Source organism: Protopterus annectens, chromosome 11.part0 (assembly GCF_019279795.1).
Source record: "Protopterus annectens isolate FY-2018-M chromosome 11.part0, PAN1.0, whole genome shotgun sequence".
NCBI lineage: Eukaryota > Metazoa > Chordata > Ceratodontiformes > Protopteridae > Protopterus > Protopterus annectens.
The window spans coordinates 439,267,432-439,291,406 of record NC_056745.1 but is presented as its reverse complement, the minus strand read 5'-3'; the positions used below and the strand labels follow the sequence as shown (position 1 = coordinate 439,291,406).

The 23,975-nt window shown below is 47.1% G+C and overlaps 1 protein-coding gene across 3 annotated transcripts in view; it reads right to left on the bottom strand.

Annotated features, from left to right (window-relative positions):
- TRIM24 (tripartite motif containing 24) overlaps positions 1-23,975 on the bottom strand; it is a 1,966,170-nt gene that overhangs the window by 1,233,160 nt on the left and 709,035 nt on the right. The gene's annotated exons all lie outside the window — the stretch shown is intronic.

The following is a 23,975-nucleotide window of genomic DNA, read 5'->3' as shown; positions in this document are numbered from 1 at the left end:
AAGCTGAAGTACTAGTTGAAGGCATAGTCGGTACAGTAGCTATTACTGGTGCTGTGCAGGGTCCAGTGTTACTGAAGACGGCACCAAAGTGGATACATGTGGCTTTGGAACAGAGGACAGCACCGTGGAGGGCAGTTGAGGCCCTGGAGCCGAAGTCATTGGTGCCAATTTAGGAATTTTTGGCTTGGGTTCAGACTTTCCATCACCAGAAAGAGATGAAGGAACAGAGACTTTTTTTGCATTCTTTCTTTAGAGGGGTTGAGCCCTTCGACTCAGAAATAGTCTCTGAAAAAGGTGTTTTTAAGAGGCCTTTAATAATCAATTTGTTTTTCCTCTCGTTTAGGGTATGAGAACTGAATCCTTTACAAATGTCGCAAGGTGGTTGAACAGAGAGAGATGTGGAAAACCCAGACAGTAGACACAAAATACATGAGTGTCCAAATTAGGCAATGGTAGCATTGCTTAAATCCTACTCTCTTCTCAAACATAGCAGAAACAACTTAAGCAACTTGTTTATTTAATAACAAAATATGACAGAAATACAATACAAATACAATAAAAAGTACAAACTCTAAAAGAAAGACAGAAAAGCATTTTTTTTTTTTTGGAAAGGCAAGGAAGAATATCAACAATGGCATGTAGACTACCTCAAGAGATAAGGGGAAAGAAATGCAGAGAGAGAGAGGGAAGGCCTGTACCAACGACGGTACTAAGATTACAGAGTTGGTAAGGAGGTAAGAAGAAAAAAATCTCAATACGGGTAAAAGTTTAGCGAGTAATAAGAGAAGGATTTACAAAAGTAAAAGAGAAATTCTATGGAAAAGAGAGGTTTCAGAATAATAATTTTTATAGTACTTGGCTGAGAGCTGGCTTGACACGTCTTGATATGTACGTGGCAAACGAGATCAGAGGCAATAGCGAGAGGGGCACTATAGGTAAAGCTTAGCTCGAGAGTTTTTTGGCTGGCAAGACCTTGTTATAAGGCTGACTCAGTTCCAAGGACAGAACAGACAACACATCAGTAAGGAATGAATGAAGATTAACATCAAATGGTACCTTTAGGAGGATGGGATCGACAGACAGTGAATGCCATATCCAGGCAAGTTAATCAAGGTAGAAGGACCAGTTAAAAATGAAAAGGCTCGGGAATGCATCTGATCCAACAGTCGGTTTTGATAATTTTGCCTTTCACAGAACCAAAAAGGTAGCTGGATCATTTAACTTAGTCTTTTTTTTTTTTTGTTTTGTTTTAGGAGGTTGAAAATGGATCTTTACGAGACCTCCTTACACAGAATACAAAGTCAAGGAAGAAAGAAGAAAGCTTAAGAGATGAGGACTTAGAGGATTTAAGTTTCAGAATTTACCAGATTCTGGTTTACTTTACAAGACGGCCCTAATAAAGCACTTCATAATAGCTTCCTAGTGAAGGATCAATGGAAAGTCAAGGATATGACAATAACTGGCAAAGAGAAGAAACAAGAAGTTATGTACTCACCATAACATTCGATGTATGTAGTCCATCTCGCCTCACATTCTTACTCGTGGGTTCGGAGCCGAATATCGGCTCCAACACGGCCAAACTTGTCTAGCTCGAAGTCTTCTATTGGCTGGGCTAAGCAGGTATCCCATGCTGCACTGCTCCATATCCCCAGATCTAGTTTGCTGCGAACACTCATTCATACCCCATGCATAACAACATCCAGGTAAAGAAGAATAAGCTAAAGGCAAAGGGAAATCTGTAAATCAGAACTAACCTCCAGATCCTTCAGGAAGGGGGAAGGTGGGAGGGTAAGTAAGAATGTGAGGAGAGATGGACTACATACATTGAACGTTATGGTGAGTACATAACTTCTTGATGTTATGTAGTCCAATCTCGTCTACATTCTTGCCAGTGGGATATGAAGATACTCTTGAGTACTGTGGAACCAAAGAAAGACCTGCCCCTAGATACCACATCCAACTTGTAATGAGTAACAAATGTGTGAGGAGAAGCCCAAGTAGCTGCCGCACAAATATCATCCATCGACAATCTGGCCTGATAGGCTGTAGATGTAGAAACAGCCCGAGTAGAGTGAGCCTTGACTGGAAACAGTAGGTCTTTACCCCCTGAGGAGTAAGTGAAAGATATGCAATTTGATATCCACCTGGATAGGGTGATTTTGGAGACCGGGGACCCAATTCTGTTTTCCAAAAAGGAGACAAACAGCTGATCAGATTTCTGGAGCGCTTTGGTTCTGTGTACATCCAATTGATGGAATTTAAATTCTGCCTTGTTTGAAAAGTGGGGAAAAAACACTGTCAACTCAATAGATTGATTAAGGTTAGAAATGGACGCCACTTTAGGAAGAAAAGAAGTGTTTGGTCTAAGAGAAACCCTGTCCTTATGAAAGATCAAGTATGGAGGTTTGATAGAAAGAGCTTGAAGTTCTGAAACGCGTCTAGCTGAAGTGATGGCTATTAAAAAGGCAGTTTTCCAGGTTAAAAATTTTAAGTCACAGGTAGCTGCAGGCTCAAAGTGAGGTGACGTAAGGGCTTGCAGAACAAAACTTAGATCCCAGGGCATGATTGGTTCTGAGACAGGAGAACGGAGTAACAGAGTGCCCTTCAGGAAAGCCTTACAGAGTCTGTGAGCCATCAGGCTAGGCTCATTAGCAACATGAAAATTAGAAATCGCTGCCAATTGAACTTTAATGGTAGCGGACGCTGAGCCCTGCTGGAAAAGCATAGATAAAAACTCCAAGACGGAAGCAACTGGAGATGTGTAAGGATCAATTCTTTGGGTATGAGCCCAAATAGAAAACCTCTTCCATTTGCTGGAACAAATCTTCCTAGTAGAGGGCTTATGAGAGGAAGATAAAATATGAACTACCTCAGGTGAAAAGTGATGAAGCCTAACTAACGACGCAAGTGGAGTAGCCAGGCTGTCAACCGGAGGGTCTTCAGAGAGGTGTGGAACTGTCCCGACGTGTGTCAGTAAGTCTGGTTGTGGTTCTAGAGTCAAAGGTGTGTCCACAATGTAGGGATGGAGAAAGGGGCACCAGACTTGACGAGGCCAGTGTGGAGCAATTAGAATCATTCTGCTTCCCAAGGAATGTGCTTTCTGAATCACTTTTGATAGCAAGGGAAATGGAGGGAAAGCATAAAGCAGACCGGAGGGCCAATCATGGACTAGAGCATCCCTGGTGACTCCCCCTGTGGGGGGGGGATCAGTGTGAAGTAGCTGCTGCATTTGGCATTGAGGGGGCTGGCAAAAAGGTCGCAGCAAGGCTGACCCCATCTGCTGAAGATTCGTTCTGCCACTACACAATTCAGGGACCAATCATAAGACATCAGAATAGCTCTGCTTAGCCTGTCTGCTATCACGATGGACTTCCCCGGAATGTGCGTTGCCACCAGAAACTGTTGGGAAGATACTGCCCACTGCCACACTCGCATGGCCTCTCTGCACAGGGGGTATGATCTGGTTCCTCCCTGCTTGTTCAGATACCACACCACTGACATATTGTCCGAGTGTATTGCAATAGTTCCGAGAGGAAGAAAGCTCTGAAGTGCCTGCAACGCAAGTAGCACCGCTCTCATCTCTAGGACATTGATATGCAGATGTATCTCGTGATCTTGCCACGTGCCTTGGACCGTCCTGCCGAGATAATGCCCCCACCCCACCCCATCTGGGAGGCGTCCGTGGTCACTGTGGCAACCGGGGGTGGTGGAAAGTACAGTTTTGTACCTACCATAAATGTAGATGTTCGAAGATCCACATTGCTGCAGTCCTTACTTATGGGTAGTCCGCTGTCCTCGGTCGGCCCGAATACCAAAGTATTAGGCTGACGTCGGTCATGGGCGCACAGCCCTGACATCAGAGCGTCAGGGTATAAAAGTGCATGACCGACGTCATATCCTCAGTCTTTTCTTGCCCCAGATGTCAGAAGGCCCTAAAAGAAAGGCCACAGCCAAAAAACAGAGTACCTTCCCAAAAGATATGCCCAACTACAGCCATCACCCAAACCATATAACCATGCTAAGCTACAGAGGGGAAGGAGGGAGGAATTGGACTGCAGCAATGTGGATCTTGAACATCTACATTTATGGTAGGTACAAAACTGTACTATGTTCTTCATCTCACATTGCTGCAGTCCTTACTTATGGGTAGAATCCCAAAGCAACGGGAAAGGGAGGTTGGAAAAATTATAAAGCATTAGGGGCTGCTAAAATGCCCTGCAGTATTGCAGTGGCAAATCCAGCCCTAGACTTAGAATAAAGAGGAAGGTGGTAATGTTTAGATAAAGTATGTACTGAACTCCAAGTGGCTGCTTCCAAAATATCCTTTGTAGCTACCCCCCTCAGAAAGGCAGTAGAAGTTGCAGTAGCTCTAGTGGAATGAGGTCTGATTCCAGTCGGAATCTCCTTACCATGATGGGAATAACAAAAAGAAATACAAAACCCAATCCATTTAGAAATAGTTTGTTTTGAAACAGGTCTACCCTGTGAACCCAAAGCAAAAGAAACAAACAACTGCTGAGACTGTCTGAACTCCTTGGTTCTGCTCAAATAATAACGCAACTGCCTGTGAATATCCAAAGTATGCAAAATCTTCTCCCCTTTATTTTGAGGATTTGCATAAAAAGTAGGCAAATGAATAGTTTGGTTTAAGGCCACACTAGAAACCACTTTAGGCATAAAGGAAGGATTAGTGCAAAGATACCCTATCCTTATGAAAAATCAAGAAAGGCTCCACTGCCATAAGGGCCTGTAATTCAGAAACCCTTCTTGCAGAAGTAATGGCCAACAAAAAAGCAGTTTTCCATGACAAATACTTTAACTCGGCAGTAGCTGCAGGCTCAAAAGGTTGTAGAGTAAGCTTTTCCAACACAAAATTGAGATCCCAAGCAGGAGTAGGAGCTCTCGTGGGGGTCTTATGTTCTTTGCCCCTCTGAGAAACTGCTTAAACAAAGGATGAGAGAATAAAGGAGGGTCACAGTCATAATTAGCTGAAATGGCTGCAGCATGAACCTTTATGGAGGAGAAGGACAAACCTTTGTCTAATAACTCAGTAAGATATTGTAAGGAAGCACTCAAATTAGGCTTGGAAACATCAAAGTCCTTCCCTTTGCTCCAAATAAAAAAATCTCCTCCATTTATCAGCATAAACTTTCCTTGTACTAGGCCTCCTGGCCTCCAAAATAACATTCAAAACTTGTTGTGGAAGCTGAGAACCTCCAGAATCTAAAACAGAATATGCCAGGCTGTCAGATGCAGAGACTGAATTCTGACATTGAGAAAGTGATTGCCCTCCTGAGACAAAAGATGTGGAATCAAAGGCAGAGGCCATGGAGGCTCTCGGACCAAACTCCTCAGTAGTGGGTACCAGTGTTGTCGAGGCCAATCCGGTGCTATCAGGATCATGGATGGCTTGTCTTGTCTGGCCTTCAAGAGAACCTTGGGTAGAAGAGGTAGAGGTGGAAAGGCATATACATGAAGATTGTTCCAAATGAATGACAGAGCGTCCACCTTCCAAGCTGTGGGATGAAACCTTTTTGTGCAAAACTTTGGCAACTGGTAATTTAGTGGAGAAGCAAACAGATCTATGTCTGGAGTTCCCCATGACACTGTCAACTTTTGAAATACCTGAGGATCCAATTTCCACTCGTGAGGATCCACTATTTGTCTGCTCAATACATCTGCTAAGGAGTTCTGTGCTCCTGGCAGAAACCTTGCCTGAAGATTGAGGTTGTAACTGAGAGCTGTCTCCCACAAAATCATCGCTTGTCTGCAGAGAGGGTAAGAATGAGTTCCCCCTTGCTTGTTGATGTACCACATGACAGTAGTGTTGTCCGTTAGAATCAACACCTGCCCTGGGTGAAGTAAATCCTTGAAAGCCATCAATGCAAATTGTACTGCTAACATCTCCTTCAAGTTGATATGCAAATGCTGAAGTCTGGCAGGCCACGTGTCTTGCACCCATTTTCCATTGAGGTGTGCTCCCCAAGCCTTGCCCGAGGCATCCGTCGTTAGAATCTGACTCGCCTCTGGTCGGGTCACAGAGAGTCCCTTGTTTAGGTGACATTCCTGAGCCCACCACAAAAATTCCTTCTGAATGCAAGGTATTATCTGAATGACAGTGTCTAGATCCTGGCAGTGTTGTGTCCATAGATTTTTGAGATACCATTGAAGCTTCCTCATATGCAATTTGGCATTGGGAAGCACCAGAATACAAGATGCCATGAACCCCAAGGCTTGAAGGACTGTCCTTGCAGTCATCCTGGACTGTAGAGACATTTGATGGAAATAAAGTGAAAGACTTTTCTGTTTGTCCGGGGTCAAAAAGGCCATCTGGGAAGCTGTATTCAGTCTCACACCCAGAAAGCACATGTCCTGAGAGGGTACTAGACTGGACTTTGTTTCGTTCACAGAATACCCTAGGCATCTTAACACTACCATCACATACTGTAGATGCTGAAGAAGCTCGTCCTTGTCTTGTGCAATAATCAGGCAATCGTCCAAATAAGGATAAATTTGTATTCCTTCCATCCTGAAAAAGGCTATCACTGGAGCCAGAACCTTTGTGAACACTCTGGGCGCAGTAGATAAGCCAAAGGGCAATGCAGAGAACTGATAAATGTAAATTTCCAGCTCGAAAACGCAGGTACTTCCTGCAACTGGGCCTGATAGGAACATGAAGATAAGCCTCTTTGAGATCCAGAGTTACCATCCAGTGATCTTTTCCCAGCAGAGGCAAAAGCTGTTGTAAAGTCAACATTTTGAACTTTGGAATGTCCAAATAAGTGTTGAGGAGAGATAAATCCAAAATCGGTCTCCACGTGTTCCCTTTCTTTGGTACTAGAAACAGGCGGGAATAAAACCCTAGAGACCCACTTCTGAAGGAGGTACTGGCTGTATGGCTCCCATGTGAAGAAGTAATGAAATCTGTTTGTGAGCCTCCATCCTTTGCCGAGGAGGAATGTCTGGCATACCTTTGAAAGGAGGCAAGGTATGGAAATAAAACTTGTAACCTTTGTTTATAATGTCCAACACCCATTTGTCTTGGGTGATTAAAAACCAATTTTGCTTGAAGAGAGCTAGCTTTCCTCCCAAAGGAGTTGCCAGGCAAGAAGAATCTGGCAGCTGAAAATGCAGGTCATTGGGCCTGTTTACGAAAGGACTGGCCCCTACCCTCACCAGCAGATTGAGCAGGCGAACTCCATGTTCTAGGCCTAAAGGTACTCTGAGCTCTGCCCCTACCACGCCTAGATCTACCCCTAGACTGGGAATCAGAAGAAGGGTACGTCCACCCCTTAGCCGGCCAATTTCTACTAAACTTAGGAGGTTGAACCTGCAAAAAATCTTTAACAGTCTGCATAGACTTAGCCTTGTCCTCCATTTTCTTCAAAACAGACTCCACAGGAGGACCAAACAAAACTTCGGACTGTAAAGCATCCAGAATTCTAGACTTAACATGCTCAGATAAATTCTGATCCTTAAGCCAGGCATGCCTACGAAGAACTGAACCAGTGGCAGCCACTCTAGAAGAAGCCTGCAAAGCATCAAAGCCACACTGCAAAGAATGTTTCCCCACCTGTTCAGAAACATGCACCAAATCTTGCAATTCTTTACACTCTATGCCCTCTGCCAAAGCATCCACTTTAGATTTTAGCTGAGAAAGGAGGAAATTCTGATATTTCAACATATGAAACTGGCAATTTAAAGCCCTCATTGCTAAAGTAGAAGAGGTGTACACCTTCTTACCCCATCTGTCCAAAGCTCTAGCTTCCTTATCTAGAGGAACCGGATTCTTTACAACAGAAGCTCTAACACCCTTAGGCCCCTGACATAGTTTCTGGGTCCGCCCTAGGACTCTTATACAGGTATTTATGAGCCTCAGGTACCCTATAATACCTGTCCGGTTTAACTGGTGCAGGAGGCATAGAATCTGGATTAAATGAGGCCTCCGAAAAAACATCCTGAACAACATCCAAAACAGGAGGAATAGCCAAAGGTCTGTGCTGTGGTAAAAACAAGAACTCTCTAAGCCTCTTTCTGGAATCTGAGTAGTCCTGTCCTTCCCACTTAAAATGTTCCCTCATAGAGTGTAAGGTTTCTGAAAATGAAAAATCCTCTGGAGGGGAAGCAGAAGGAGTAGAATCCTCTGCATCGGAATCCGAATAAGGAGGAAAATCTTGAATATCTTCAGCAGAAGACTCAGAATCATCTGAGGCCTGCTCCAAAATTTCCAACCCTGGGCCTCTTATCAGGAGGGGGCATGGAACCCCTAATTAAAGTAATCAAATCTTCTGCCATTTTAAGCATATGCTTCTTAGGTACAGACCCTGAAGAACCAGAACTAACTCCAGAAGAAGGCAACACAGACCTGCCCTTAGAAGGAGCCCTAGAAACAGTAGCAGAAGGCCTAACTCCCTTAGGCAAAGAAGGGAGAATAGTAACCTGAGAGGCCCCTTCAGCCTGACCTGACTCCTGTGAGGCCACATCCTGTAAAATCAAGGTTTCCCCCTGAGACTCAACAGAAACTTCAGCCGGATCCACCTGTTCCACTGCAGTCTCTAAAGGACCGGCGTCCGAAATGGACGAATCATCCTGTCTAGGCTTAACAGATTTGTCTTTACGCTTCTTCGTGGAAGCGGGCGTCGGAGGATCCAACGGCATATTATAGTTACACCGTTTGCCAAAGACTAACCTAGCGCAATCTAGCCTTCTCTTAATAGTGCGCTTATTAAACCTAGCACAAAACCGACACCGAACTACGTCGTGCTCCGGTCCCAAGCAAGGGATACAAAGCGAGTGGTAATCCCTATGCGGTATCTGCTTCCCACAAGAAATACAATTATTCACTTTTTCTGACATCCGGTAAATAACTGAGGCAAGAAAAACAAAATGCTCTACGGGTACTTAGCCCAACTTGGTATGTCTGAAACTCCAAAAACGAAAAATTTCAGAAAGCCGAACGGCACTTGCAACGCTGCTTCTGCATCGGACCATGCGGCAAAAAAGACTGAGGATATGACGTCGGTCATGCGCTTTTATACCCTGACGCTCTGATGTCAGGGCTGTGCGCCCATGACCGACGTCAGCCTAATACTTTGGTATTCGGGCCGACCGAGGACAGCGGACTACCCATAAGTAAGGACTGCAGCAATGTGAGATGAAGAACATCGAAGGGTTTTCCCCTGTCCAGATTGTTGGTGCAAAGCCACCAACTGAGATCCTGTTTGCACCTGTCTGTGAGCAAAATAGGGTGGGAAAGTGGAAGTCTCTGGAGAGACCATTGAGCAAAAAGGAGCCATTGAAGGAGCCTCATGTGCAATCTCGCTAGAGGGACTAACATAATTGTGGCTGCCATAGTCCCTAGGAGTTGGGAGAACCCATCTTGCCTTCGCTTTCCTCAGGGGTAATAGGGCGTGTACCTGTTGCTTTAAGACTGTGATTCTCTCCTGCAGTAGAAAGGCTCTCATTTGAACGGTGTCTAGCTCTGCACCTATAAAAATGACATGCTGTGAGGGCAACAAGGCAGATTTTTCCCAATTCAGTGTTATGCCAAACTGTTGACAGAGAGTGAAGGTAGCGTCCCTGGTTTGGATTAGTAGATGCCTGGTGGGGGCGGTGAGGAGCCAGTCGTCCAGATACAGAAACACTTGGAATCCTTGACATCTCAAGTGAGCTGTCACCACCGCCATACACTTGGTGAACACCCTGGGCGCTGTGGTGAGACCAAAGGGCAGGGCTCGAAACTGGAAATGACTGGCTCCCAGCCGGAAGCATAGGTGACTCCTGGATGCCCTGTCCATTTTGACATGGTAGTAAGCATCCTTGAGGTCGATGGAGCATATCTTTTAGTTATGTACTTACCATAACTTTAGATGTTTGGGATCCATCTCGCCTACATTCTGTACTGATGGGCTCGGAGCCGATCCCTCTGCTCCGACTCGGCACGCTATACTATAGAGCGAAGCCTCTTATTGGCTGAGCTATTTTCTATCCCAGGATGCACCACCACTAATCCCCCAGATCTTGTTTGTCCGCATTCATGCACACATACATAACTTGTTTATATAACATTGCCAGATGTTTCAAGATGAAACAGGATTCGGACCTTCTGATCTCTTCTGATCTCCAAGGAAGGGGGAAGGAGGGTGGGTTATTGGGAATGTAGGCGAGATGGATCCCAATCATCTAAAGTTATGGTAAGTACATAACTAAAAGATGTTATGTGATCCTATCTCGCCCACATTCTGTACTGATGGGACAGCGTCCCTAGCACCTAAATCCTGGGTGGCTCACTGGAAAACACTCCTGAGCACTGTGGAACCAAATGAAGCTCGCCCCTGAGATGCCACATCCAATTTGTAGTGAGAAATGAAAGTGCGTGGGGAAGACCACGTAGCCGCAGCACAAATGTCACTAATGGCAAGCTTAGAATGGAATGCTATTGAAGTAGCCATAGCTCTTGTAGAATGAGCTTTGACAGAGGTCGTAAGCTCTTTATTAGAAGAGGAATAAGCTTGAGTAATACAGTCCTTGATCCATTTGGCAATAGTGACCTTTGTGACGGCTTTGCCCAATTTATTATCCGAAAAGGATACAAACAATTGATCTGTTTTCCTTGTTTGTTTGGTCCTATCTAAATAAAAACGCAATTGCCTGTGGACATCTAATGTGTGGAATATGTATTCCGCTTTGTTTGAGTATTTTGGAAAGAAAACTGGAAGTTCTAATGACTGTTGTAGGCAAAAACTGGAACAAACCTTAGGGACAAAGGATGGATTTGGCCTGAGAGATACTCTGTCTTTGTGAAAAACCAGGTACAGAGGTTTTACAGACAAAGCTTGAAGCTCTGAAACCCTTCTGGCAGAAGTAATCGCAACCAGAAAGGCAGTTTTCCATGATAGAAATTTCAAATCGCATGTTGCTGCCAGTTCGAAGGGGGAGGAAGTTAAAGCACGTAACACCACATTGAGATCCCATGGAGGAGCAGGATGAGAAATCGGAGGTCGTAAAAGCGCAGCACCTTTCATGAAGGTCTTACACAATCTGTTGCTCATTAAAGGTGGGTTTATAGACTCGTGAAAATTGGAAATAGCTGCCAATTGAACCTTGATGGTAGAGACTGAAGAACCTTGATTGAATAGGGAAGTTAGAAATTTCAGGACTTCTCATACGGGAATAGTGATGGGATCCAGACCCCGGAGTTGAGCCCAAATAGCAAATCTCTTCCATTTGCTAGAATTCAATTTCTTAGTGGCAGACTTGTGGGCCGAAGATAAGATATGTACAACTTCCGGGTCTAAGGTATGATTCCTGACTATAGTCGGAAGAGGAGGAGCCAAGCTGTTAATTTCAAGGTGTGGAGGGACTGGTGGAGTAGTCCCGACTGATGAACTAATAGGTCTGGGATCTGATCCAGGAACCATGGACCGTCCAGTGCATATTTCCGAAGATAGGGGAACCATACCAGACGAGGCCAGTAAGGAGCAACTAAGATCATTTTGCTCCCCAAGTGAGACGCCTTTTGGATCACTCTGGGAAGGAGGGGAACTGGGGAAAAGCATATAGCAAGCCGGTGGGCCACGGATGGGCTAGTCGTCCATAGGGCTCTCCCGGAGCCGGAGTGAGGGAGAAGAACTTTTGCACTTGCATTCAGCGGGGTTGCGAAGAGGTCGCAACAAGGAATTCCCCATTTGCTGAAAATCTGATTTGCAACCGTAATGTTCAGAGACCACTCGTGTGGAGAGAGGATAGTTCTGCTCAGTCTGTCGGCTATCACATTGGCCTTGCCAGGGATACGAGTCGCCACTAGAAACCGTTTGGTCGACACTGCCCATTCCCAAACTCTCATGGCCTCTCTGCAAAGGGGGTAGGATCTGGTCCCTCCCTGCTTGTTCAGGTACCAGATTACTGACATGTTGTCGGAGTGAACGGCAATTGCACCCTGAGGGAGGTAATCGTGAAGGGCTTGTAGGGACAGAAACACCGCCCTCATTTCTAAGATGTTGATATGAAGTAGGGACTCTTCCGAATGCAATTTGCCTTGGACTGACCTGCCCAGGGAATGCCCCCCCCCCACCCCATCTGGGAGGCATCCGTAGTCAAAGTGGCCACAGGAGGAGGTGGAACAAAGGGTCGTCCCTGATCCAGATTGGAGGGCACCAGCCACCAACGAAGGTCCTGTTTGCAGGTTTCCGTGATCCATATGAGGTGACAGAGGGAGATCCTGAAAGGACCACTGTGTTGAAAGAAGCCACTGGAGAATTCTCATGTGCAACCTTGCTAGGGGAACTAGAAGAACCGTGGCGGACATAGATCCCAATAGCTGCAGGACCATTCTGGCTGGGGCTTTGGATCTGGGAAGTAAGGCTCGAACTTGAGCCTGTATGGTTTGTATCCTTTCTGTAGGTAGATAGACCCGCATTCGGTTTGAGTCTATCTCTACTCCGATGAATCTTATGTGTTGAGATGGCAGCAACACAGACTTTGGCCAATTGAAGGTGATTCCAAGGGAAGTGCCCAGTGATACTGTGGCTTGTAGGCTCTGCAATAGTAGATGCTTGGAAATGGCAGTTAGGAGCCAGTCGTCTAGATACGGAAACACCTGGAATCCTAGACTTCTCAGGTGAGCAGTCACGACCGGCAAACATTTGGTGAACACCCTGGGGGCTGTGGTGAGACCAAAGGGCAGCGCGCGGAACTGAAAATGACTGTCTCCTAGGCTGAAGCGCTGATGTCTCCTGGACGCTTGATGTACCATGATGTGGTAATAAGCGTCCTTGAGATCTATGGAGCACATCCAAACACCTTTCTCCAGCAGTGGGAGAATGGATTGTAGGGTGACCATTCGGAACTTGGACTTTTTGACTGAACGATTTAGAATGCTGAGATCCAAAATGGGCCTCAAGTCCCCGGTCTTTTTTGGCACCAAAAAGAATCTTGAGTAAGTCCCTAATCCGATCTGGTCTGCGGGGACCGGTTGGATGACTCCTTTTTGAAGCAGCTTTGAAACTTCTAGGGCTGCAATTTCCCGTTGACTGGGTGGCGGGTCCGGGATTTTTTTGGACCGAGGTGGGGAGTGAGAAAAGGGGATGGCGTAACCTCTGGCGATAATTCGAAGCAGCCATCGGTCCTGAGTGATACCTTCCCAGGCTTTTAGGTGCCTCGAAAAACGACCCCCGACTGGCTCCGGAGCTGCACAGTCGGGCAATCCCTCAGGGACTGTGAAAGGCTGAAGAGCCACGAAAGGATTCGCGGTCTCCAGTGTTGCGGGGGCCTCTGCCGCCTCTGGGACGGCGTCTTCCAGAAGAATTTCCCCCTCCTCTGCCTCTAGACGGGGGATCATCCTGCTGTGAGGGATAAGACTTCTGAGATCTACGGAACCACATTTTCCCTCCTCTTTTAGCCTTGGGGTAAGGCCGAAAGGGAGTGGAAAATCGTGCCCCTACGGCAGTCAAAGTCTTACCTTCTTGCTCGCAGCGGGTCAATGTGTCCTTTACCTTGGGTCCAAACAAAGAGGACCCATCAAAGGGGGCGTCGGCAAAGGAAGACTTGAAGGCTTCCGCAAAATGACACAGGCGGAGCCAGGCTTGCCTCCGTAGAGCAATACCTGTACCCGCCGCTCTACTCGCCCCTTCGGCCGCATAAGAAATGAGCCTCATGGACGTGTTTGATATGGATGACAGCGTAGCCAACTGAGAGCCAACCGTCTGGGCCAGCTACTCAGGTAGGTTACCCAAGAGGGTATCTGAAAGCTCCTTGATCAGATCCCTCTGAAACCTGGTGAAGTGCGTTAGATAGTTTAGGGACCTTAAAGTAAAGGCCGCTGAACTTAGGGTGCGCTTACCGTACCGATCCATACTCCTAGACTCCTTATTAGGAGGATGGACGAACGTCGAAGCCTCTGCTACATCTTGCTGGGTAGCAGATGCCACCACCAAGGCATCTACAGCCACACCTTTCGTCAAACTCCTTTTCTGGGGGTGCTGACAGGAACTTGTTTGGGCGAGCAGGCACCGGTTCCATAGAGTCTGGGTGTTCCCACGCCCTTCGATAGATCAAATCTAGGAGCTCGTCGAAGGGCAGAGACACCCAGGAGGCGGAGGGTTGAGCCCCGAAGGCTTTAAGGAACACCGACTCGTCAGCAGAAGGGGGTTTGGATTGCCAGCCGCCTCGTTGTTTGAGGGCTTCCAGGATGTCTGCAAAGGAGACATCATCTGAGGACGACTTAGGGGACCCCTCTGCATCATCAAGATCAGTGTCTGACGTGAGAGACTCATCGGGGGAGTCAATGTGCTTCCTCTTGCATGATCTTTTCCTTGGAGGTTCCTCCAAAGAAGCTTCAGAGGGACCTCCAGGAGGGGGGGGAACCCCCAGTGGGGGTGACCTCAGGCCGCGGGGCTCCGCTGTCTAAGGACAGGGGGACTGCCAAAGACCCAGTCTCCGTATGCAGGGAAGGTGCTGGAGAGACCGTGGAGGTAGCCAAAGAGGATTTGGCTAAAGCACTCCTCATGGCCCTGAAGGCCGGACCACCAGAATCCTGGGAAGGTCCCACCTCCGTGGCCACAACAGTAGACGGTACCCCGAGCCGGACGAGAGGAAGGCTTGGGACCGAAAACATCAGTCCCGAAGCTTCCCCCCCGGGGCCGACAGAGGAGGTCCGCGTACCGAACTCCGACTCGAGAGCCGGAGTTGGAGTAAGGGTCGGGCCCGACCCGAAAACCTCCATCGGCTCAACCAGCACCGGCTCCAACGGTGCCGAGGCTGTTGGAGGAGGAACTATAACTACAGGGTGGACCATCGGCCCCGAAGCCGAATGGGCTGGAGCCGAAACTAACTTTTGGAACACAGGAGACTGGAAAAATCTTAGGAGCACCCTGTCGATGTCCGAATCAGACATCTTGGAGGATCTAGATGAGACCGATCGGGTCCAAACCAACTTCACCATCGGCTCCATAGGACTGGGGGACTGGCTCCGAATGGACTCTACCAATATCGGTTCCGAGGGAGACCCCAAAACAATTTCCCTCGGTGCCGAGGAGGGCTTCGGCGCCGAAGGGGAAGAGTCTGAGCCGGCAACCCTCATCGGCTCCAAGATCAGTGGAGCCGATGAAGGTGACCCGCCTCTCGAAGCCCCAGTCCTCGGCTCCGAAACCAGAGGAGTCGAGACTGGAGGCATCGAGGCAGACCGTTCTGCCCTCGGCTCCGAAGTCCGTGGAGCAGATGGAGAAGCCTGCTTAGGTTTCTTAGCAGTCGGTTCCGACGGGCTGGTCGGAGCCGACGCTTTTTTCTTCTTTTTGGTAGGAGAGGAAGATAAGGCCTCCTCGAAGGAGGGTTTAATCAGCCCTTTCAATATTAATTTATTCTTCCTCTCTTGGAGGACTCTAGATGAAAAGGCGTGACACACGCTACAGGACTCCTGTAGGTGCTTGGCGCCTAAACAATATACGCACGAGGAGTGGTCATCGGTTATAGACATTTTATAACCACACCTCATGCACTTTTTGAACCCGGACGGTCTATGTTCTTTCGACATAATGTATTATCAAAAGACTAAAACTAGTGAAAGTAGCACTATCTCTATGAAGATTTACCACAATAAGAAAAATTTTAACCAACTTTTTTTTTTTTTTTTTTTTAAGACACAATACAATGTAATATCAGACAAGAACAAAATACTGAAAAGGAGGGCCAAGACCCTCTAACTTAAACGGGTACTTGACCTTCTTGAAAAAAATAAAGATACTAGCTGAATAATAGGGGAAGGCCCCTCTAACTTAAACAGGAAACCTTTCCCTTAATCAAACACACAATTTCACAACAAAAAGTACCAAAACACACTCGTACGACAAAAATAGCTGCTAAAACAGCTTTTTGGGTAATAATAAGAGATTTCCCGACAGGAAACTTTAGAAAGAAAACAGTACTTAGCTCAGCCAAGTTGAGACCACGTCTTAGCTTGTAAGTGGCAAACGAGATCTGGGGGATTAGTGGTGGTGCATCCTGGGATAGAAAATAGCTCAGCCAATAAGAGGCTTCGCTCTATAGCATAGCGTGCCGAGTCGGAGCAGAGGGATCGGCTCCGAGCCCATCAGTACAGAATGTAGGCGAGATAGGATCACATAACATCCGTACTTCTCCCAACAATGGAAGAATTGATTGTAGTGTGACCATACGGAACTTGGACTTTTGTACATAGCTGTTCAGTTGGCTGAGATCTAATATGGGTCTCAGTTCCCCTGTGCTTTTCGGCACCAAAAAGAATCTTAAGTCCCTAATCCGATTTGGTCTAAGGGGACATGCTGGATGGCTCCCTTTTCTAGCAGCTTTGAAACCTCTGAGGCTGCGTGATCCCTCTGAATGGGTGGAACGTCTGGGATTTTTCTGACTGGAGGGGGGTCTGCCGAAAAGGGGATGACATAACCTCTGGAAATTATTCGTAATACCCATCGGTCCTGGGTGATGTTTTGCCAGGCTTCCGGGTATAACGATACTCGATCCCCCACTGGCTCCGGAAAAGCACAGTCAGGCATCCCATCAGGAACGAAGGTAGGGAGAGCTGAGAAAGGAATCGCGGTCTCCCGAATTGCAGGTCCCCCTCTGCCTCTAGGGTGGTGTCTACCTGAATAACCCCCCCCCCCCGCCTCTGGAGGGGGACTCACCTTGTGCACCAGGAAAAAACCTCTGATTTTTTGAACCACATCTTCCCACCCCGCTGGCCCTTGGGGTAAGGCCTAGAGGGAAGAGAAAAATGGACCCCTACAGCAGACAGGGTCTTTCCCTCTTGCTCGCACCTGGTGAGGGTGTTTTTCACTTTGGTTCTGAACAAAGAAGAACCATCAAAGGGGGAGTCAGTGAAAGAAGACTTGAAGGCCTCCGCGAAATGACAAAGGCGCAGCCAGGCTTGCCTTCTAAGGGAAACTCCTGAGCTTGCTGCCCTACTCGCTCCCTCGGCTGCATATGAAATGAGCCGCATGGAGGAGTTACCAATGGAATTGAGGGTAGACACCTGGGCGTTAACCGTCTGGGCCACCGCCTCAGGCACGTTACCCGCAAGAGTATCTACTAACTGCTTGAGGGGATGTCTCTGGAGCAGAGTAAAATGAGACAGGCAAGTTCAGCAAACGTAAGGTAAAAGTTGCTGACGAGAGGGTATGCTTACCGTACCGGTCCATGGTCCTAGACTCCTTGTTAGGAGGATGGACGGAGGAAGGAGTCTCTGCTACATCCTTCTGAGTGGCCGCCGCCACCACCACCATGGCATCCACAGGGACTCCTTGCCCGGGGGAGCAGAAAGAAATTTATTGGGTCTACTGGGTACGGGTTCCACAGAATCAAGGTTTTCCCACACCCTCCATCAAACTAAATCCAGGAGCTCGAAGGGTGGAGACACCCAGGAGGCGGAGGGCTGAGCACCAAAGGCCGTCAGGAAGACGGACTCCTCCTCGAAGGGGGCTTTGGATGGCCAGTCACCTCTTTGTTTCAATATCTCCAGGATGTCGAGAAGGAAACATCATCAGAGGATGACTTGGGGGACCCCTCCGATTCCTCGAGGTCAGTATCTGAGGTGAGAGACTCATCCTGGGAGTCTATGTGCTTCCTCTTGCACGTTTTCTTTCTAGGGGGCTCCTCAAGCAAGAACTCTGAAGGGCCCTCAAACTTGGGGACCACTCGTGGGGGTATCCCTAGGCTTTGGGGCTCCGCTGTCTACAGATAGGTGTTGATCAGAGGCTCTCACCGGAGTGGTAGGGGACAGAATGATCGACCCGCATGATGTAGCTGACGATCTGGCCAGCACAGGCTGCATGGCCTCAAAGGCAGCCCCCCCCCCCCCGAGTCAGAGGACCAGCCAGCCTCCAAGACCATGACAGGAGTCGGGATTCCTTGAGCCAAGGCATCAAGCGGGAGACTAGGGACCGAAATGTGTCCCGAGGTGTCCCCCTCGGGCCCAACTGAAGAATCCCGAGTCCCGAACCCCGTGGACGGCACAGACGGAGTCAGAGCCGATGTCGGTACCAATAGGCCCGGAGAGGCCATAGGAACTGACCTAGGAACATCACATGGAGCGGAACATTCTGGCTCCGAAGACAGAGATGCGCTCGGAGGAGGAAGGATCGAAGAATGTATCGCGACGGGCTCCAGAGCCGAAAACAATTTTGCCAAAACCGGTGACTGGAGGAGCCTCTGCACCACCCTATCGACATCCACATCTGAAAGGGTCCTGGAGGATTTGGAGGACAGGGAGGGAGATCAAGATCTCCTCTCAGGCGACACTGGTCTAAGACTGGGCGATAAGCTCTGAAGAGGTTCCAATATAATTGGAGCTGACGCAGGTTCCATCAATACAGACACTTCCTGCGGCCCCGAGGACAGTGGAGCAGAGGAGGTCGAAGCAAGTTTTGTGACTTTCTCCGGTGGCAACGAGGAAACTGAAGGAGCCGGAGATCTCTTTTTTGACTGAGGATTTCGACTTAGAACTGGAAGCTGAATCCATGGCCTCTTCGAACGAGGGTTTCAAGAGTCCCTTTAGAATTAGCTTATTTTTTCTTTCTTGGAGCACTCTGGGACTAAAAGCATAGCAGAAGCTGCAGGACTCCTGCAGATGGATTGCTCCCAGGCAATTAACGCAAACAGAATTGTCCATCGGTGCTGGACATCTTGTAACCACACTTAGAGCACTTTTTAAAACCCGAAGGTTTGTGCTCCTTGGAATCTTTGGACATATTTTTAAACCAGTAAACACAAGAACCACAACAAGGAACAAGTCACTGTTTGACAGGAAATACGACACAGACACGCAAACCCTGCTAAACGCGGGAACAAGTTATTTACACAACACAGCACACACAATCCTCAGAAGGGGGACACACACAGAGAGGACTAGGGCTAAAAACCTCTTAACTAAAATGGTTTTCTGACCCCGTACATAAAAGGGAAACAAACACTAAAACCTCCAACTCAAACGGTTTTAGAAGCGAAACAATACAGGACAAGAGGGGAGGACAAGGTCCTCTAACTGTAACGGGCCTAGCCCAATAGAACAGTTAATGGGATACCACAAACTACAATCACACAACAGAAACACCAACACAACACCAACTAGAAATAGCTATTAAAATAGCTTTTTGTTTATAACAGGTTTCTCAGAATAACAAGAAAAAAGGGTACTTAGCCACAGCCAAGTACGAGACCACGTCCGAGCTACACGAGCGGCAAACGAGATCTGGAGATATGGAGCAGTGCAGCATGGGATACCTGCTTAGCACAGCCAATAGAAGACTTCGAGCTAGAAAAGTTTGGCAGAGTCGGAGCCGATATTCGGTTCCGAACCCACGGGTAAGAATGTAGGCGAGATTGGACTACATAACATCCAGACTTGTCAGTTTACGATTAGAAATGTTTGGGAGAATGTCGGATGACAGAAGTTTGGATCTGAATTTAGAATTCATGGAGGTTATTGTAGACAACTTTCAGAGTAAAAGAAAAACATATGAAAAGGTCAGAAAGGTGCAAGAAGAATGAGTTTGTCCATTAAGTGAGAAGGAAAGAGAGTTTGACAAGGACAGTCTGAACACAGAGGATTACCACATGGTTCCAATTAGCTGTTTGCTAAAAGACATTGGGAATAAAGGAAAGTTGTGTAAAATCTTACCATAACCATAGATCTCCTTCTCTTCCATGTTGCAGTATTCTACATGTGGATTTACCCTTCTTCCTCTCTAGTTCATCCGGCCAGGTTTCCAACGATTTTCAGTCCCTCTAGGTGCATCGGACGTCTGACATGGCAGCAGGTACGTGGGCCATAAAAGTGACGTCTGCACACACCAGCCCTCAGAACAAAAGGAAAAACCCTAGTCGGCGCCAGTCCTGAAAGGGCATAGCCTGTCAAGTGTCACCCAGGAGAGCAAGTGCAGTCTGACAAGAGGGGAAGGAATACTGCAACATGGAAGAGAAGGACATCTATGGTTATGGCAAGATTTTACTCAACTTTCCTATGTCCTTCTATTCCAATGTTGCAGTATTCTACATGTGGGTGAGTGCCAAAGCTCACTGAGGACTGGGAGGTGGCCTAGATGACGCTTCCAGGAATCCATGTAGGATAGCCCTGGCAAACCCCACCCTAGCTCTGGAGATATGGTCCAGTTTGTAGTGTTTGGTGAAGGTGTGCACTGAGGACCAAGTAGCTGCCTCCAGTATGGAGTTAGTGTCTAACCCCTTAAAGAAGGCTCCAGAAAAGGCCATTGCTCTGGTGGATTGAGCTTTGACATTGCCTTGCAAGGTCTTTTCATGATGTGGGTAGCAGAAGGAAATGGCCCTGGGGATCCAGGCCGAAATTGTCTTTGCTCACAGCTTTCTACAGGGTTCCGGGGTGGAAGGAGACAAACAAACAGTTGGTCTGATTTCCTAACAGGTTTGGTTTTATGTAGATAAAACCCAAGTTGTCTGTGGACGTCTAGGGAATGAAGTACTCTTTCACTATCCCCCTGTGGGTTGGGGAAGAAAGTAGGCAAGTGTATGGCTTGGTTTAAGGATATGTCATTCACTACTTTGGGAGTGAATGACTGGTTAGACCTGAAAGTCACCCTGTTCAGGTGGAAGACTAGAAATAGTGGTGTAGCCATAAGAGCTTGCAACTCTGAGACCCTTCTGGCTGAGTTCAGAGCTACCAATAAAATTGTTTACCATGTGCAAAATGTTATGGGAGCTTTGTCTACTGGCTCAAAGGGGGCAAGGGTGAGTTTTTCTAATACATAGTTAAGGTCCCGGGGGTGGGGGGGGGGGACTGGTTTCTTGGGTGGTCTCAAGTGCAGTACCCCTTTGAGGAACAATTTAGCGGGGAGTCTGTATGCAAGAGGAGGCTCCAAAGGAAAGCAGGCAGAGATAGCAAACAAGTGTGTTTTCAGAGATGAATATGACAGCCCTGTCTGCATTAGTTCACACAGGTAAGACAGGATGAGAGGAAGGCAGGCAGAGATGACAGACAAGTATGCTTTAAGAGAGGAGTATGACAGTCCTGTCTGTAGTAGTTCTTACAGGTAAGACAGGATGAGAGGAATATCGCTCTCCAGCGGGTCCAACTGTCTTTTGTGACACCAAATGGAAAACCTTTTCCATTTAGAGAGATAGTATTTCTTTGTGTTGGGTTTCCTGGCTTCCTGCAGGACAGTCAGCACGTCCTCGGTATATAGGTGTCTGAAGGGGATCAGAATCCTATCATCCACAGGGTGAGATGCATGAATTGTGACTGTGGGTGTGTGAGCAGGTCCACTGAAGGGGGTAACTTGTGGTGATTGCCCTTGGAAAGGTGAAGAAGAGGGAACCAGTGCTGTTTTGGCCAGTAAGGAGTCACCAGCAAGATTTTGGGAGAGTCCTGCTGAATTTTCAGCAGAACCCTTTGTATCAGAGAGAAGGGGGGAAATGCATACAGGAGTTTCCCCTTAGTTATCAAGAAGGCATCTGTTGCCAATGCTTTGGGGTCTGATGTCCTGGTGCAGTACCCAAGAAGCTGCTTGTTTATGGAGGAGGTGAACAGGTTTATCTATGGAATACCCATCTGTGGACCACAGTCAGGAAACAACTCTTTGCAGCATCCATTCATGGTTGTTTGAAGTGGTTCTGCTTGGGTAATCTGCCTGGAAGTTGTGCAGGGATGGGATGTAGGCTGCCTGGAGGGTGATCCCCTATGAGGTAGCCAGTTCCTACACCCGCAGAGCTAGTCTGCAGAGAAGGTAGGATTTGGTCCCTCCCTGCTTGTTGAGATACCACAGGACTGTGGTGTTGTCTGTGAATATCTTTAGAGGGCCCTGCTCTAGGTATGGCTGGAAGGCCTGTAGAGCAAAGAAAATGGCCCTCACTTCTCATATTTATGTGGTCTTGTTTGTGTCAGTCTGTCCACAAACCTTGTACTTTCCCTTTTCCCCAGAGTCGCTCCCCAGGCCACGTCTGAGGCATCTGTATGCATGGTCTTGGAGGGAGAGTGTTTGCAGAGGCAGGCCTGGGTTTTGTGTTACCTGAGCCACCCACCATCTCAGCTGTTGATGCAAACAGGGGAGTAACGGGATCCTGAACTCCAGAAGGTGGGAGTGTTGGGTTCACACCGACCGGAGGTACCACTGAAGTTTCCTCATGTGCATCCTTGCTAGGGGCAACATGGGAATGGTAGCTGCCATGTAACCTAGAAGTCTCAGAAATTGTCTTGCAGTTAATTCTGTTGATTGTATAGCATAAAAAAAAATTGGGAGAGATACCACCTTTTCTGCTGGAAGGAAGGCCTTTATGAGGTCTGTCCTGATCCTGCACCCTAGGAAGACAATATCCTGTTTGGGGTTGAGGCGGGACTTTGGGAAGTTGATCATGAACCCTAGACAATGCAGGATAACCGGAAGGTCCCGGGAGTGGTGGTGAACAGTTTCCTTATCTTTTGCCTGGATTAGGAGGTTGTCTAGGTAAGGGAATACCTGGATTCCCTTTTCCCTGCAGTAGGTGATGACTAGATCAAGGCATTTTGTAAATATTCTGGGTGCAGTAAAAAGTCCAAAGGGCAAGGCACAGAACTGCAAGTGAAATGGACCTGCCAGGAATCTCCGGTATCTCCTGAAAGCGGGCTTTATAGATATGTGAAGGTAAGCATCCTTTATGTCCAGGACTGCAATGAAACCCTGAGGAAGGATGAGCATCCTGAAAGTAAGGACTTTTAGGAAGTGGTTGAGGAGAGAGAGATCTAGAACTGGTCTCCATGGGCCTTCTTTTCTGGGTACCAAAAGGATTCTGGAGTAGAATATTCTCTGTGAGAAGCTTGAAGTAGAGAGAGAGAAACACAGAGCTAAAATTTGTGTGTCAGTAGGTCATTATCTCTCATGACTCAGGATAGGTGGTTGTCTTTACAATAATCTCTGCACATGAGAGGTGAGTCAGCATAGCAGGTTACCCTTACTAAGAGTTGCTAATTTGTTTACTTAAAGAGGAGTTTCTCAGTTAATCATCCGGTGGGGGGATCAAAGAACATAATTAGTGATTTTGTCATACTGATGGGATACAAGTAAAGTTATTGCCAAGTTAGTGCTGTCAAATGATCAGTCATTTCCATCACATAATTGTAGAGATACAACCCATATTTTATACATACACACACACACACACATATATATATATACATATAGTCCTTTTGTCAGTTCTACTTAACAGATTCGCTACAGTGTAATGTCACAGACTCAAGGAAAGCGAGGTTCCTACCAAAAGGAGGCAGCCAAATCTTTCGGATCTAGCAACAGCCATATCTGCCTAACCTAAAGGCAAACAGGATCCAAAGATAGTCCTAAATCTCTGTATCCGAATCCATAGGATCCGAAGTTTTACTGGCCCCTCTCAAACTCTACCCATAAGAAAGGGTGGACAGACCAAAGACCAAGGCAAAAATGTAGACACCCAAAAGGACTGCTCCTCTCTGGTACATATGCCTCAACCTCTTTAAGGTAAGAAAACTGGCCAAAGCTGCTTGGAAAAAACAGGACTTCTCTTAGCATGCATTTTCTGAAGGATATGAAGTCTAAAAATCAAATACATGTGTCATCATTGGGTGACCTCAATCCTCTGTGATTTGCCTGAAAACTACATATTTTGTGAGAGACAGACCAGTACCCAAGTCAAAAATCTGGACATTCTGTAAAAATCTAGACAGTTGAGAGATTTGTTCTGGAAACCAACACAGTTTGCCGGATCTAAAGATTCAGGATCTGACTAAAAATGACAAAACACCTGAAGGGAACAAACGGATCCATCTGAGCCAAAAAAAGAACCATAAGTCGACTGAACTGCAATTTTCACCCAACACAAAAAAACAGAATGAGTGCAGGTAAACCAAAGCTCTGATGGGAAGAAAAGGTGACTCAGGATGCAAAAACGAAATCCCTAAAAAGATCAGAATCCATGTTACCATGCATGTACTGAAGGATATAAAGTCCAAAACCAAACGTGTATCACCA